At 38.5% G+C, this 17,075-nt stretch overlaps 1 pseudogene; it reads right to left on the reverse strand.

Moving 5' to 3' along the window:
* Positions 1 to 17,075, reverse strand: part of LOC135539569 (E3 ubiquitin-protein ligase Itchy-like) — a 56,224-nt pseudogene that overhangs the window by 31,997 nt on the left and 7,152 nt on the right.

The raw sequence follows: 17,075 nt of genomic DNA on the forward strand, positions 1-17,075 counted from the left end.
TTATGATACTGTACATGGTGTCCAGGTCAGGATAACCAAACCATTTCTTTATTAAAAGACTAATCAGAAAGAACATTGTTTGTTACTTATTTATTTTGATCCAAAGCCATGAATGAGTGAGTCACTCAGCTTTATGTAGGTGCTGCTATATGACTGTGTCATCAACTTGACAATATATAACAATATTTTAAGTTATTTCGTTTTCAAATAAATGAAAGAGAGTGATTGTAACCTCAATAAGGGCCAAAGCATTATTTTTTGTTTTTAGAGGGAGAGAAACGCTGGGCCAATGGTGCGCAGAAAGGCCAAAATATAGCCCTACTAATAGCCATAATGACGCTGTACAACATGACCTTGTGTTTGAATGAGTATTTTCCAGTAAGCAACAATTTGCTTACCTTCATTAGACAACTTTGTTCCAATATTTCTGTAATTCACTTATATTTATTCAATCATTTGTAATGGATCCATAACTACTTATAAACATCTGCATTTTGAAAGAGTATTTCTCATTTTATTAACGATAGCAGAAAAGAGGTTGATGAAGAAATACTGTACTACTGTTTTGAGTTAGAAATGTAACACTTATGCATCGAATACATTGCAGGTAGGGGGATGTTCACACCTACAGTAGCCGAGCTATAAAGAGTCTATTGTCTGCTAATGGAATACAAGTGTTTGAAAACCTGTTTCAAAATGTCACCAGCTATCCATCACTACTGTAAATAAAAACACAACATCTTGTTAACATTCTTTATTGTAACCACAAGACCACAAATAATTTGTATATACCTTTCCAATTACTTTTAGAGTTTGGGATTCATTTGATTAATATTATGGTGTTTCTATTCCAAGGAAAACAAAAAACCCTCTGGGTTTCCGTAAGGATGGAACGGAGAATATGGAGCTGTACAACGTGACGGTCAGGAGCACAGAACTGGGCTATATAGCTAAAGAATCCAGTGTTCTGCAGGAGACCGGGGTTCAATTCCCCGATGGGGAGGAAGGAGTAGGCTGTCCTTGTAAATAAGAATTTGTTCTTAATTAACCAACTTGCCTAATTAAATAAAGGTTACACTAAGAGCATAACATTTCTACACCCTAATATTCAAATTCTAGTCTAACCAATACTCAAACGGAGATTCAGTGAAAATAAAAATCTCATTGATTCATCAAGAACAGTCCCAATGCTTGTCTCAGAGCAGTGCGAAACAGTGCTTGTAGGCTATTACTTCTAACTTCAATATGCTCTTTAAATAAATAAGACCTACCCCACTTTTAACAGCATATTACTCAACACGACTACAGTAGACCTACAGTGTATCAAAAAATATAACGTGACTCTCCGCAAATAACTACATAGAGGATATTTCTGTAATTGTGATATTTATTCCCATAATTCGTAATGGATCCATAACTAAATAAACATCTGCATTTTGAAAGAGTATTTTTATCATTATTTTATTAAATGAAAGCATAAAGATGCCATTATTAGTTACATTGTTTTAGTTTGAACATGCAGACTGGCACTAAGAACAGAACAGCGGAAACATTTCCCTAGTGAGCACCATTATTAGTGCAATGTCCCTTAAATATTTTGGAGATTATTTTATTTTCAAATAACATAAAATGACTGAGAAAAAGGACATTCTTGAACATGGGGTGAGACATAGTTACTAATTTGTAAACAAAACTTGTTTGTTATTTAGAATGATTTATTTCTGTTTTTAGAGGGAGAAAAAACAAAAACATACAGTCATCTCATGGGTCTCCCATTCGAGGCCGGCACCAGCATCTGGAGCAACACAGCTTGCACTGCTATGCAGTGTCTTAGACCGTTGCGGCACTCAGGCCCTGTACAACGTGACCGGTCAGGATAGGCCTACAGTACTACAGTAAGAGCAAAAAAAATCCTAACAAAATAAAATAATAAAACCTTAGTGTAACAGTTTCTACTTAGGTTTATGTTGCCCATTCCGTTAGAGACACATTAGGAGCCAATTGCATAAGTAGTGCTCTAACTCCCCCTTGTGATGGTCTGGAGCAATGAAGTGGTAACGCAGGGTACCGTATTAAACCACAAATTATCTCTAAGTCCCGCAGCGTAAGCTCGCAACTTTTAAAGGAGGAACCCCCAAGCCATAAGACTGCGGAACAATTAATCAAATGGCCATCCGGACTGTTTACATTGAAACCCCCCCCCCCCCCCCCATTTGTTTTGGACAATGCTGCTACTTGCTGTTTATTATCTATGCATAGTCACTTCATCCCTACCTACATGTACAAATTACCTCAACTAACCTGTACCCACGCACACTGACTAGGTACCGGTACCTGCTGTATATATCCTTGTTATTGTTATTTTATTGTGTCACTTTATATTATATTTTACTTGGTAAATATTTTCTTCTTCTTGAACTGCACTGTTGGTTAAGGGCTTGTAAGTAAGCATTTAACAGTAAGGTCTTGTTGTATTCAGCACGTGACAAATAAAGTTTGTCACGTGATGCATATGGGTAAGATCGCCTAGTCAGCTACATTTTCAGATATTACATGATTCAAATTTTTACAAAGTTGTTTTGATTTCAAGTTAAAGTGTACTGTTAGCTAGCTAGCTAACTGGTACGCTAGCTAACGTTACATGTACGATCTTATTATTCGTATCTCAAGAGCCATTTGCTTGGCTAGTCATAGCCTAATGTTAGCTAGCTAACATTGCACTTGGTTGGTTAGCTACCTGCACATTCATAGTAACATTATGAGTTGTGAATATGGTTCAGTGTTTCACTAGCTAGCTACATGTCTTAACAAAATACTCCACAATGCAAGTTTCCATTTTAATAAAATGTCACTGCGACAACTGTTAGCCAGTAAGCTTGGGTGCTTAACTGCTGTTAGGACAGAAAGCTCAGATCAACACTTAAAGAGATTGGTGGAGCTAAAGCTTAATAGGGTGTGAACGATGCTGAATGGGTGTAGACAAAGGAGAGCTCCCCAGTCGGCACCAAGACATTCAAAGGCAGTCGGTCAAAACTTACCTCAAAGAAACAAGTAAGGAAGGTATTTAGCATTACAACTGAGCTAGAACTGGTACTATGCAACATTCCTAGTGCCACATCATGTCAAACTAGTAGTCGTGTCCTCTTTGTGCAGGTGCTCTACTGAAACTAATTTAACTAAAATTATTCATCATTGTACTTTATCACATTTTTAATACAGCATAACATACACATTAGTTACTGTAATCCAAAATACATTGGTTACTTTTCAAAGAGTAGGCTCAGTTATACACTACTGCCTTATGAAAGCCAAACATACAGTATATTAAAAATGAAATAAGGATTTGATGAATAAAGTATTTGTTTCTTAAGCGTTAGTTACCCAGAGGGGAGAGAGTCTGGTCGGTCCCATGTCGTCCTCTTCTCAATGTGATCCACGAAATACATGCGGCCATTCTGGTCCACCCTCTGCTCCCAGCTTCATACAAAAAACACACAGAACAGTCAGCAACTACATTTGACAGGCAACAGGCTTGCACAAATGTAATCGTAATACCTAAAGGAATGTTAAGTTCCTCATAAAAAGCATAGCAAAAATGTGGTTTCACATTCATTGAAATTTCAAAGAATATTATTACTAGCAACTGACATATATTTTACTACTTATACTTATTACATGTAACTACCCACGTTATGCATTATACAATAGGGATACCTGCGCTAATGTAACATACTAACGCTGACGCAGTAAATAATTCTTTCTACTGACTGTCAAATGAGTGAGAAATCTCTCAAGTCCCATCTACTGGCGGTTGAGAGGTTGTTTGAAATATCAAAATGAAGTGTCAACCGTTATTCATAACCAACGTGGCGTTAAACATTTATTTAAACCCGGACGACGCTGGGCCAATTGTGTGCCGCCCTAAGGGACTCCCAATCGCATCCGGATGTGATAAGGCCCGAATCTCTTACATGATGCTGGTACACAGCGTAAGGATATATTGCACAAAACATAAAATAGGCTATATAGGAAATACAGTCAACTCCCGACATATGCAATAGCTTGGTCGGTGAATATGTGCATTAAAACAAAGTAATAACTCTACAGACACGAACGCATGTGCACATTTTCTATAGACGGAGCTGGTCAGGGCTTTTTTTGTTTTGTTCTTTTTGTACTTCCTCATTATAACATCTGGTTAGGCATCTATGAGTCCCCTTACCCTGGAGGCAGTGGGCCGTTAGGGATGACTCGGGGGGGCCCACCAGATGGGGGTGCACCGGCTGGTGCCCCGATGGCTGGGGGGGTGCTGGCTGCCTGTGTTGGTGCTGCTCCGTTCTCCTGGGGGGGGTCTGAGGAGGCCCCGCTGGCCGAGGCCAGGGACGAGCCGTATGAAGCCGGGGCTCACTCACCTCGCTATGGGTAGAGCTGCTGGAGGAGGCTGGACGGAGGAGAGAATGTTAGCTGTGGTCGCTAGTAGGAGATGCCGATGAGAGTCTAGTAAATAAGGCTAAAAGGTTACTAGAATGCATATCTGTGTTGAATACCATATCTGGCCAGCACTTATTTCTTTCAATTTCACAAAATGGCATGAATAGCGAATGGCATGAAACCATGACAGTTTCATTACATGAGAACGCAATAAATGGACATGGCATTAGCATGTCAACACATGAAAGGAATATCTTTCAATAGTTCTGCCAGAGAAGTCTATGTTTATTATTGTATTACTATGGTTTTACTTTTTCTATAGTATTTCTATAGTATGGCTATGGTATTGCTGTGGTATTTCTACCATACATATCTAGGGTAATACTATGGTATTTCTACTTTTTTTTTGTGTGGTGCCCACCTGGGGATGCGGCTGGTCTGCGGGGGTGGGAGGGGGAGGCCGTGCAGGTCTGGGGGGACGTGTGGACTTGGAGCCCCCTGGGGATGGGGCCGGAGAACCCATGCTGTTGACCGTGTGGCCGTTGGGGACGATGACCCAGTCCTCTGTGGAGTCACTGGAAGGGGACGTGTCCCTGCTGGATCTGGGTGGTATGTTATCACTAAAAATCAAAAAATAGGAACAAAAGTAACATAGCCAATGGCCACTAGTCCTTTTTCAACATATACTTCTTCTTTGATGTTTTGGCTGTAATGTAAGCCAGGTAGTGCCTATTACTTTTTGCTTCCATTAGTGCCGTTTATTTTGTGATCAACCTTTTTATTTACTTATACCACTACTACTTTTAATTTTACAATATACACATACCGGAGGATCACATCACTGACATCAACAATTATAAAATTATAAAATACTTTTATGAAAGCAATATAAATATTTACATACTGTCAAGTGTTAATGTCATGTAAAAGAAAATTGCCCCCCCCCCCTCCCTAACCAAGAATGTAAATTAAGTAGGATCAAGAATTGTTAAGATATGTTCTTTAAGATAATTGCAATCAGCAAGCAGTTATCAGGACTTCCCAGACTAAAATTCAACTGATATAGATATACAGTGGGGCAAAAAAGTATTTAGTCAGCTACCAATTGAGCAAGTTCTCCCACTTAAAAAGATGACAGAGGCCCTGTAATTTTCATCATAGGTACACTTCAACTATGACAGACAAAATGAGAGAAAAAATCCAGAAAATCACATTGTAGGATTTTTAATGAATTTATTTGCAAATTATGGTGGAAATAAGTATTTCCATATCGGTGCCCATATCTAGTATTCACATTGGGAAGATATGCTACTTTGACTGAGTACCTTAAGGACATTTCCAAAAATTGTCAAAAGTAGGTTTGTTCACTTGAACTTACAGAAGACATAAAACAATTGTTAGAAAATATTTTAGAAGTATAAAAACAATACCTGTTGACACTATCTCTGTTCTGTCTCACCTCCCCATTTGGAACAGCAACTGTTGAAATGTTATTAAAAATCAAAACAAAGAATACAATTCTGAGGGGAGAAATAGAATAATAAAATTCTGGGGGGAGAATTGATCCCATTCTATCCAGGGAAACATATTAAAGAGATAGTTCACCCAAATTACATACTGGTTTCCTTTGCCTATAAGGTGTCCATTGACAAAGTATGACAGCAATCCATGCGTTGATCGGGCCACTGTTTCAAATGCTAACTTTTTAGCATGTCGCACAAGTCCAATGCAAGTCAATGTTACCTACACTACCAGTCAAAAGTTTTAGAACACTTACTCATTGAAGGGTTTTTCTTTATTTTTTTACTATTTTCTACATTGTAGAATAATAGTGAACACATCAAAACTATGGAATAACACATATGGAATCATGTAGTAACCAAAAATAAAACTGTTAAATCAAAATATATGTTATATTTGACATTCTTCAAATACCACCCTTTGCCATGATGACAGCTTTGCACACTCTTACTACACTTGGGTTACTACATGATTACTACATGATTTTGGGTTACTACATGATTCTATATGTGTTATTTCAAAGTCTTCACTATTATTCTAAAATGTAGAAAATAGTAAAAATAAAGAAAAACCCTTGAATGAGTAGGTGTTCTAAAACTTCTGACCGGTAGTGTATATTAGCATTTATGCACAATACACCAATACGTAATTTTGTTATTCAGGTGAACAATCCCTTTTAAAATCACATATCCCTCACCATGGTCCCTCTCTGCAGAGGTGAATGTCTCTGGGTCCACCTGCATGCCGTCCAGACAGACTGAAAGGTCCCCCACCACGTCAGTGTGGTCTCGGTCTGAACACAACTGCAGGGTGTGCACCACCTCAGAGACTGACACACAGGAGAGGAGAGATGAGAGATATGGCATGCACGCCACACATACATGCGCACACACACAGGCATGTAAGCACGCGCACACATACACGCAGGCATGTAAGCATGTGTACGCACATGCTAGTTTGTAAACAAACTAAAGAGAGTATAAGCATGGATGTGGTGGATTAGCTTGAATTCTAGCCTAGATCTATTCCCATCTCATGTGAGAAATATGACTTGTGTTCCTGAAAAAGCTATGGCTGGGATAACAAGTATGAATAGCATTTATGTACCATATTATTATCATTTTTATTCATTAGCTTTGATAGGTGGTGTGTCTGGTTCCTTTGACCTCGGACTGTAGAGCAATAATTTATGAATCGGGTGTTTGAGGGTCACATGCCGACCATGACCGAAAGGGCTCACTGTATTGGCAGAGGAAGCCCATTCACCTGCTTGAGTGAAAGTCAAGAGTGGGCTAATATAAGCTGGAGTGAGGGTTGCGTCGCAAATAATACCATACATGTATGAAATAGTGGATTAGAGAAGAAAATCTAATTCTTCCATAACGTGTGTGCAGTCAGACAGATATAGGCCTATATGAAGGCCTTGACAAGACAAAAAGTATATAAGGACTATATGTAAATATATATTGCAAAGACCTTGTACAGTGCCTTCGGACCCCTTGACTTTTTCACATTGTTACGTTACAGCCATCTTCTAATGGATAAACAAATGGTAGAGTGACCAGACGGTAGCCACTCCTCAGTAAAAGGCACGACAGCCTGCTTGAAGTTTGTCAAAAAAGTGAAGGTTTACCTTCCAACTGGACAACGACCCACAACCAAGACAACACAGGAGTGGCTTAGCGACAAATCTCTGAATGTCCTTGAGTGGCCCAGCCAGTGCCCGGACTTGAACCCGATCAAACATCTCTGGAGAGACCTGAAAATAGCTGTGCAGCAACGCTACCCATCCAACCTGACAGAGCTTGAGAGGATCTGCAGAGGAATAGGAGAAACTCCCCACATACAGGTGTGCCAAGCTTGTAGCGTCATACCCAAGAAGACTCGAGGCTGTAAATGCTGCCAACGGTGCTTCAACAAAGTTCTGAGTAAAAGGTCTGAATACTTAAGTAAATGTGATATTTTAGAAAATGTATAAAAAAATAAACTGTCTAAAAACCTATTTTTGCTTTGTCATTATGGGGTATTGTGTGTAGACTGATGAGGGGAAAAAAATATTTAACATTTCAGAATAAGGCTGTAATGTAACAAAATGTGGAAAAAGTCAAGCGGTCTGAATACTTTCTGAAGGCACCGTATATCTTACGTCCCAATGCATCACGCTTTTCCAGTATCAAAGAGTCAGAGATTTCAGATCATCACATTTCATACTACCTGCTCTGTTGCCTTATAGGGAAAAGAGAATTAACTCACGTTTCATATCATTGGACTTTAGGGTTTCACTGATCTCCAATGTAGCCATTCCCAATAAGATGTCGGCTTTCAGCGTCTGATGACTCCATACCCGGAAAATGAGCTTACTGAAAGGTGTGAGAATTCTGTGTAGAGGGAAAAAGTATAGTTAGGGTTTAAACACTGCACGTAGACTATACAACAGTACACAAGGAAGAGACAAGTGTTGTCACGATATCATAATTTTGACTTCGACACCAGGTTTAGTATCACGATACTCAATACCACGGCAAAAAAATAAATAAGGCGCATTAGCCAAAGTCACAGAATGGCACTTGATCCAGACAGATCCTTTGAAATTAATATCATTACATTTGACATTAGAATGTACGCATTAATGAATAAAATCATGCAAATCAATGTGATTTTTTTCTTTTACCAATCCATCTACAAAAACAACATCATGGTAGTAATTTAAAAGTCGTTTCTCACAAGTGTAGCATAGGTTGTACACTGTGCAAACAATGTGTCCACTCCAACAATGATAACAGGAAGACTGGAATAATAATATTTAATGCATTAACAGCAATTACGTAACCAAAGCAAGAAAGTGTAGATTAGGAATTAAGAGTAATGTACTACTAGTGATATACAATGCATTCTCAAAGCATTCAGATACCTTGACTTTTTCCACATTTTGTTGCGTTACAGAATTATTCAAACATTTATATTCAAATGTTTTTTCACCCTTATCAATCTACACACAATCTACACAATACCCATAATGACAAAACAAAAAGTTTTTTTGAAATGTTTAAAATGTATTACAAATAAAAAACTAAAATTACATAAGTAATCAGACCCTTTACTCAGTACTTTGTTGAAGCCCCTTCAGCAGCGATTACAGCCTCTAGTCTTTTTGGGTATGACGCTACAAGCTTGGCACACCTGTATTTGGGGAGTTTCTACAATTTTCCTATGCAGATCCTCTCAAGCTCTGGTCAGGTTGAATGGGGAACATTGCTGCACAGCTATTTTCAGGTCTCTCCAGAGATGTTTGATCGGGTTCAAGTCCGGGCCAGACTTTGGGTCTTTGTCCTGCTGGAAGGTGAACCTTCGCCCCAGTCTTAGGTCCTGGGTGCTCTGGAGCAGATTTTCATCAAGGATCTGGCAGGATCATCCCCACAGCATGATGCTGCCACCACGATTTGGCCACCATGCTTCACCATAGGGATGATGCCAAGTTTCCTCCAGATATGACGCTTGGCATTCAGGCCAAAGAGTTCAATCTTGGTTTCATCAGACAACAGAATCTTGTTTTTAGGTGCATTTTGGCAAACTCCAAGCTGTCATGTGCCTTTTACTGAGGAGTGGCTTCCGCCTGGCCACGCTACCATAAAGGCTTGATTTGTGGAGTGTTGCAGAGATGCTTGTCTTTCTGGAAGGTTCTCCCATCTCCACAGAGGAACTCTGGAGGTATGTCGGAGTGACCATCGGGTTCATTGTCACCTCCCTGACCTTTCTTCAAATCCTATTATAACAATTGGATGACTTTGGGTGTTGCAGTAAGAAACAATGTTGCCTTATTTAGCCCAATTTATTCCAATATTTCTGTCATTCAGTTATATTTATTCCCATAGTAATTTGTTATGGATCCATCCAAAAATGGTTAGAAAACAATGCATTTGGTGGACTCAGTAAGATGGACTCAATGATGGTTGAAGACGATGAGCGCCGGCAAAGGCAATCAACATCGCTTTAATCAGTCAGAAGACAGTTGAAGAGATTTTATATATTTTTTTCTCCCCAGAACAGTAAACATGCGCGTTCTCTTGTTTAGTTCTGTAGTTTCGACGCAATGACTTGTCTGACAAACAAAGAACTTTGTGTGCAGCAGGCCCAGGCATGGACCAAATGCAGACAATGGCCCAAAACACATTTCCACCCGGATTTGCATTGCAAATGAGGGCATAAACTAGGTCAAGACACCAGCAGAGTAAGTAGACCTTTATGTAGTAAATTAAAAGGTTAAATAAAAATAAATAAAATACCTACAACACTTTTAACAGCACATTATTCAACATTAGTGCGACTCATGTTGCCTACGGTAGGCCTACAGTATAACATCTCTACATGTAGGTCTCCTAATTTAAACCTGATCGAACTTGTTTGACATCAAGTGAAAACATTCATCCGTAACTCTGCCAAGCCTACAAGGAAAGATGAACTGGTGATGCCCATCAAGACGTTTTGGCTTGAGAAAATTATGATACAATAATGCAACAAATACATTGATCATCTCAGCTAGGTTTTACCCGTGGTCGTGGAGCTGGGGGAAGTGCAACTAAAATGTAGTTGAAATAAACATGGAATATATTGCAAGTTGGGGGGGGGGGGGGGTTCACACCTACAGTAGCCGGGCTATTAAATTACCATTTTTTAATAAATCACACCAACAACAAAAAAAGAGGTGGCTCTCCGTGACTCTCCTGGTTCTGGACCAACGCATCAGCCAATTCATTTTACAATCACGGCTAAAGCGATTTAATTGAAAGGTTTCAGTTAAGAAAATATGGCGCTGTACAAAGAGGCAGGTCGAGAGTACTGTAGGCCTAAGCTACTAGGTGACTGCAAGTGAAGAGCAAAATAATCCTTATATTCCAAAATAGAAATCTGATTGATTTATCAAGACCAGTCCCCATGCTCTGTCATTCAATAATAATAATAGTTGGATAACAGATCGGCTCTCGGAACTCATTAAGCGGTGGCTTCGATCTTCAATATAATCATTGGTTCAGAAGATTAAACCCATAGGTTTTGGGCCTGCAGTAGGTAATAATAAATGGAAAATGTGCCATGGAATCGGTACATCAAAAATCTCTTCCACATAGTTTGCAATCTATAAGGCACAGCTGTCAATTTTTTGGTCCTTAACTTCTTCGATATAGGGGGCGCTCTTTTAATTTTTGGATAAAAAAACATTCCCGTTTTAAACAAGATATTTTGTCACGAAAAGATGCTCGACTATCCATATAATTGACAGTTTTGGAAAGAAAACACTGACGTTTCCAAAACTACAAAGATATTATCTATGAGTGCCACAGAACTGATGCTTCAGGCGAAACCAAGATGAAATTTCAAACAGGAAATGGCCCAGATTTTGAAGGCGCTGTGTTCCAATGTCTCCTTATATGGTTGTGAATGCGCCAGGAATGAGCCTACACTTTCTGTCGTTTCCCCAAGGTGTCTGCAGCATTGTGACGTATTGTAGGCATATCATTGGAAGATTGACCATAAGAGACTACATTTACCAGGTGCCCACTTGGTGTCCTCAGTCGAAATTATTGCGTAATCTCCAGCTGCGTGCATTTTTCCATTTTCTTCAGAGGAGAAACCCAACTGCCACGAATGATTTATCATCGAATAGATATGTGAAAAACACCTTGAGGATTGATTCTAAACAACGTTTGCCATGTTTCTGTCGATATTATGGAGTTAATTTGGAAAAAAGTTCGGCGTTGTAATGACTGAATTTTCGTTTTTTTTCTCTTAGCCAAACGTGATGAACAAAACGGAGCGATTTCTCCTACACAAATAATCTTTTTGGAAAAACTGAACATTTGCTATCTAACTGAGAGTCTCCTCATTGAAAACATCCAAAGTTCTTCAAAGGTAAATGATTTCATTTGAATGCCTTTCTTGTTTTTGTGAAAATGTTGCCTGCTGAATGCTAGGCTTAATGCTATGCTAGCTATCAATACTCTTACACAAATGCTTGTGTAGCTATGGTTGAAAAGCATATTTTGAAAATCTGAGATGACAGTGTTGTTAACAAAAGGCTAAGCTTGTGAGTGAATATATTTCTTTCATTTAATTTGCGATTTTCATGAATAGTTAACGTTGCATTATGCTAATGAGCTTGAGGCTATGATTACGCTCCCGGATACGGGATTGCTCGACGCAAGAAGTTAAATTAAACTGGTGTCATGACGTTGGCCTGTTGGTGAGGTTTACGACACCCATAAATACCTTTCCCCCTTTCTACTCTCTCAAACCTAGAGAGTGACTCTTGGAAAGCCATTTGTTAACATAGAGAGTCGAATAATATCAAAATGGTGGTGAACAGAACCATATTTTGGTAATCCAACCAGTTGAAAATATGTGTTGGTACTTAAAGAAAATGATATCAGATCAGTTGTCATCTGAGACATTATTATTGATGATAGGATGACATGAACTGTATCTTGGAAAGTCTACAATTATAGATATCACATTCACATGGAACTGTTGTGCAATTTAAATGTTTAAATATGAAACTATTTGTGAACAGATGAAATGTAATTTTAGCTTCTAAATGAGAGAATTGGTTTTCATAAGTGAACCAGGCTCAACTCAGTGGCCCCGTCCGTGTGAGCCGACATTGGATGTGAACTATGAAACACTCCCTTCTCTCCCGACTACATAATCCCTTTACGAAAATGTAACATTTGTGTTCCCGAGGACGACGGTCCATACATTAAAAGGGCTAATATCAAACTACAGAACTAAGCCAACTTCAGCGTGAGCTCAAAGTATGGCAACTTAGTTTAAACGTTGAACTCTTATTCACAAAAGAAGTGATACCTCCTAGCTGTTGAGTTAGCAGCACCAGATGTAAACGTGGGCTAGGAAAGGACGGACAAAGTATTTGTTCTACCACACGACGACGGTACTACAGCGTATCCGTTCTGCCACAAGACATATTCCTCAATGGACAAGGGAGATCTCTGTTGGGTAACATGGCCTTCCATCTATGACCAACCTTTGAAGCACAGTTCAGAGTAAATATTTATTGCATTTTCCTTTTCCAAATGGGCGGTTATTTAGAATGCATAAGATTCTGTATTTACGATAGCATAGCTTCACAAGGTCCAATCAGAGACCAAATTATTTGTTCCTCAGTCTTCCCGCGCTTTCATTCGAACCCCAACCCCCTTTTTTTGTGTAACCAGCCGTCAAATCTGTTCCGTCAGCTAGGGACATTTTCTTTAATGACAATTAGTAATCAATGTATGACCCATCCTGTGTATATGTAGTTCTGTGTGATTGTTAGGTATTAGTAAATAAATAAACCAAATTTTGTATTGCTGATTCAACTTGTTAGCCAGGGTTAGTGAAGATAACCAAGAGTTTACGATGTTCAGATGAGACTGAATAAGGTGACGATTAATAATTGACTGCTATTGATGTAAAAGATTACCAGGTCTTTAAGAGTTTATTCGGAAGATAACAGCTCAATAAACATTCTTTAGTGGTGCCCCGATTTTCTAGTTAATTACATTTACATGATTAGTTTAATCAGGTAATATTAATTACAGAGAAATTATTTTATTAGAATAGCAAGTCATATCACTTAATCCGGCATAGCAAAGACACGACACTGGTATATATTTTTATTTATCACAATTTTCTTTAATTTGTTATGGCTACAATCCCGTTTACGGAATAATTGTCATCTAACAATCACTGAATAGCATAGCGCCACATTCAAACAATATTTCTAAAAACATTTATGAAATCACAAGTGCAATATAAGAAAAAACAGCTAAGCCTTTTGTTAATCTACCTGTCGTGTCAGATTTTGAAATTATGCCTTACAGCGAAAGCAATCCAAGCGTTTGTATAAGATCATTGATCGCTCTACAAAACATTAAGTACACTTAGCATCAAGCAGCTCGGTCACGAAAATCAGAAAAGCAATCAAATTCATCGTTTATCCTTAATGATCATTGGATGTTTTCACTCACGAGACTCCCAGTTACACAATAAATGTTCCTTTTGTTCCATAAAGATGATTATTATATCCAAAATACCTCCGATTGTTTGGCGCTTTATGTTCAGAAATCCACAGAAGAGAGGTCACGACAACGCAGACAAATTCCAAATAGTTTCCGTAATGTCCACAGAAACATGTCAAACGTTTTTTATAATCAATCCTCAGGTTGTTTTTAAAATATTTAAATCGATAATATATCAACCGCAAATGTCTTGTTCAGTAGGAGAGGTAACGGCAATGTCTGCCCAAACTCTGTTGCGTGAGCAAAACTCATGTGACCACTTGAAGCGATGTTATCGTTCTGGCTCATTTTTCAAAATAAAAGCCCGAAACTATATCTGAAGACTGTTGACACCTTGAGGAAGCGATAGGAAAAGGAATCTGGTTGATATCCCTTTAAATGGAGCAAAGGGAGGCTATGGAACATGGAGTTTTCAAAATAGAAGCCACTTCCTGGTTTGATATTCCTCAGGGTTTCGCCTGCAATATTTTGACAGTTTTCTATCCAATACTAATAATAATATGCATATATTAGCAACTGAGACTGAGGAGCTGGCCGTTTACAATGGGCACCTTTTCATCCAATCGACTCAATAATGCACACCTGCAGCCATAAGAAGTTAAACTACTTTGGTTTTTAATGCAGGGCCGACAGACAAGTTCCTTAATTATTATTTTTTTTTTTACTGAAATTGCAATCAACTTTCTACTTTCTAAAGATAACGATATTTTGATTAGCGTTTTAACTCCCCATTGTGATAGTGTGGTGCAATGACAGAATGCCACCATCTACCACTAACAGTCGCAGCATAAGCTCGTAACTTTATAAGGAAGAACCACTGTATGCTAAATGAATATACATTTACATTTTAATGCAAATAATTATTGCTGTAGTTACACTGTCAGTGACTGCTTCCATTTGGGGTTGTGTGTGTTGTTGCATTTCTCGGTCTTCTTCGACTGGCCGTCCACAGCCACCTCCACGTACGGACTGGGGCCAAACCAGTTCTTTTTGTTCTCCTTCAGTTTGGCCGACAGCACTGTGTGCAAAAGAGGACATAAAACACACAAATAGCATGGTAAACAAAAGTGTAGTAAATGCTCTTATCAGTCACTGAAGTGAGATATAGAAATAAACCTTGAAATGCGAGAACTACATTCACTTAGGCCTAACCAATAGACTTGTTTTGGGGTCTGCTAATATCCTACCATGTTATTTATATTTTTTTGAACCACTGAAAAGCAAAGTTCCCTCAAAATAAAATGATTCTATACACTATAAGTACTTGATCAGAGCCTGTGCCATCAGCTAGGCCTATAGAGAATAAGCACTGCCCAGTCCCATTCAAAGGTGTCTTCTGCCTCCTCGGGGGTCAGCGGCTGATTCTTATTTCCATTCTATCCACAAAACGATATTAAATGCCTACTGAAAAAAAGAAAAACATACCATCACTTTACTATTAGCTACTCAGGGCTATAAGTTAGGGTGTAACAAAAGGTCAAAACTCACCAGTAACTTGAAGTTGGGCCTTCATGGTTCAGCCATTAACACTGAAGCCCACTTCGGTTACGACAGGCTCTGCAGAGAAAGCATACGTGACATCAAATGTAAACATTAGAAAACAAGACACTCGTCTATATTACAGGTGTTCTCGTTTACACAAGGGATTATCCCACTGCAGTCAACGGAACGTTTAGATATTCTACTATACTTAGGCATATAAACAAACCTATGGAGACTTAAACTAAACAAGGCAATGAAATGCTAACATTGAGCATTTTGTTGTACAGAGAGTAAAAAGTAGCCACTTAGCCTACCTTGGCATACTAATAGGCTAGGCAATCCCAACTACCATGTTCCTGTTCTACCATAGAGCCGTGACATTGGTGGTCACAGCTACATCAGAAGGATAGGAAAAGTTAAATCCCTCCTGGATTACCAGATTACGCAAACGAGTACATCATGAGTCACCGATAGTTTTAGGCCCTGAATGGTGTCCTCAGATAGCCGTTTGGCCTAGGTGACAGTTACAGACTGTGGGTCCTTGTTAAAAAAATAATAATAATAAGACTTTTGGGTTTATAGATTTTATCATATCTTAGTTTATATATATATATATATATATATATATATATAAATAACTCAGCAGAGTTGTATCCAAAGCAGAGCCAATACAATTAAATCAGGTCGATTTAATTAAACACGGAATTCTGAGACACACATATCAGTGTAGGACAGTTCTTTTTGATTGGGATAAAAGCTTTGGTATGATGAAGCAGGATGGAGCAGTCTAAAAAAAATCCTACATCTGCTAATCATCAATGCAGTAACTGCAAATTGCAGGAAACACCAAGGAGAAAATGTATAGGATATTGCACTAATAATTTATTACACTTATGAAGCACATTTTTCATATTACAAGAATAATATCAAAGTGCATAAAATATATATTGTTTTAAATAAATAAATATTTATACACAAACAAACTAAGTGTACAAGACATTAGGAACACCTGTTCCTTCCATGACAGACTGACCAGGTGAAAGCTATGATCCCTTATTAATGTCTAAGGCTGACCCCATTTAGTCAACTGGTAGATTGTTTGGTTTATAGACTGTTGGTCAACCGATATTTATTTTTTATTTTTTTAGTCGAGCCGTTGCATAAAAAAACATCTTGATTGTCGCCTGTCTCAGCAGACTAATCCATTGCGGACGCCGCGGGGATGGCACACCAGTAGTACATTCACCCTTAATTCCCAGAATTGTGTTTGTTTGGTTACCATAATTTCTGTTAATGCAATCAATATATTATTATTATTTCAGTCTTTTACTCTTCACATTGTCAGAGTGGACGCATTGTTTGCAGAGCGCACAACCTAGGCTACACTTGTGAGAAACTAGTTTATTTCATTCCATTTAGGCAATGAGTTGTCAATTTATTGTCTTTTGTTTGAAACGCTCCTGTCAATGTTGAGTAAGGACACGCACCTGATTATACAAATAAGTAGGCTTAGGCTACCTGGCCTGCTTGCAAATGTAGGCTTATAAAATGTGCCCATCTGGGGAGCTGATA

Source organism: Oncorhynchus masou, chromosome 5 (assembly GCF_036934945.1).
Source record: "Oncorhynchus masou masou isolate Uvic2021 chromosome 5, UVic_Omas_1.1, whole genome shotgun sequence".
NCBI lineage: Eukaryota > Metazoa > Chordata > Actinopteri > Salmoniformes > Salmonidae > Oncorhynchus > Oncorhynchus masou.